Below are 1,533 nucleotides of genomic sequence, written 5' to 3' on the forward strand. Positions count from 1 at the left end.
TCAACCGATTCCTTCTCAGAATATTCAACTTGGAGCAGTGGTTGATAATTTGGGAACTTCACGATGCCTCCAAAGAATTGGATGAATCACGTTGCTGGTTTGGCTTGTTTTGAAAATTAGACTGATGTTAAAAATGAGCAGGTTGACTTTGAGAAACATTTGGTTGAAAAGCTTGTCTTTGCTCTTTTACAACTGGTGGGTTAAGACATGGACTATTCTAAGAGAAATTAGGATGGTTTTTCCAACTAGAGTTGTAGGAGTTTCAAAATTGGGCAGGTCTGTTGTGCACAAAATTCACAGATTCAGAGTTAAGACTGCATTGGTCAAAAGTATGACCTTCACCATAATAAACGCAATTGATAGGGCTTCCGAAATAACTGTAGTAGCAATAGTATTAGCAACAGGGACAACTAAGTTTTTCAACAAGATAGTCATGGATGTTAGCTGTGCTGTAAGAGCAGTATAAGGATCTATTTCATGAATGATTGTTGTCTTTCTGGGTACTATTGCTCTAGGATCTGCCCAACGACCATTGTTGTTAGAAATTTTCTCCAAAATATCAAAACCATCATTGTAGGTACTAGAAGTAAAGGCTCCACCTACAGTAGCATCTAACATTTGTTTAGCAGTGGTATCACCATTGTAAAATGTTTCTAGCTGTATGTAGTAGGGTATGCCATGATGTGCGCATTTTCTTAGTAATTCCTTGTACCTCTCCCAAGCATCAGGAACTGCTTCATCATCCATTTGTCTAAAGAGAAATTTCATTTATGAACTTGGCACTCTTGGTTGGGGGAAAATATTTTTTTAAAAACTTCTTAGTCATCTCATTCCATGTGGTTACTGAGTCTGGTTGCAAAGAGCTGTACCACACTTTAGCTCTATATCTTAATGAAAAAGAAAATAACTTCATCCTTAAGGCTTCATCAGAAATTCCATTAAGATGGAAAGAGTCAGTGACTTCCATAAAAAATCTAAGATGCAAATGAGGATCCTCATATGGTAATCCAACATATTGACCATTTGTTTGTAACTTGTGAAATATGATGGGCTTAAATTCAAAGTGGTCACCATCAATAGTGGGACTACATATTCCAGGATGTAATTGATTTAACTTTGGAATAGTGTATTCCATGATGCCACCAGTCCTTGAATTTGCAAGCCTAATAACCTCCTCCTCGGGATTGGTGCCATTTCAGGAGTAGCTAGAATAGGCAACAAATTTCTTTATACCCTTCTTCTCATTCAAAAGGTTCTTTAAATGTTTGATCTAACTCAAAAATAGCCCTGTGAGGTATCCTTGCCATAATCCACTAAAAATAAACACTTGATGGTAGAAAAATCAAATTTTAAATTAACTTAAGGAAAACTCTTTTTGGTTAAAAATCTTCGGCAACTGCGCCAAAAACTTGGTGTGGATGGATCTATACCTTAAAAGGCTATAATAACAAGTAAATCATGCAAGTATTCATGGCTTACAAGTATCATCCAAAACAAGTAATAATGGTAAGTAATACCAAATATCATTCCACA

General features: G+C 36.1%; 1 non-coding gene across 1 annotated transcript; it reads left to right on the forward strand.

Annotated features, from left to right (window-relative positions):
• The first annotated feature begins 673 nt into the window (after nt 1-673).
• On the forward strand, nt 674-778 carry LOC112502896. Its single transcript, XR_003067785.1, has one exon. It is a non-coding gene; the product is annotated as a small nucleolar RNA R71 (small nucleolar RNA).
• Nucleotides 779-1,533: the final 755 nt, after the last annotated feature.

This window comes from Cynara cardunculus, unplaced genomic scaffold (genome assembly GCF_001531365.2).
Source record: "Cynara cardunculus var. scolymus isolate 2C unplaced genomic scaffold, CcrdV1 Un_Scaffold_2141, whole genome shotgun sequence".
Classification (NCBI taxonomy): Eukaryota; Viridiplantae; Streptophyta; class Magnoliopsida; order Asterales; family Asteraceae; genus Cynara; species Cynara cardunculus.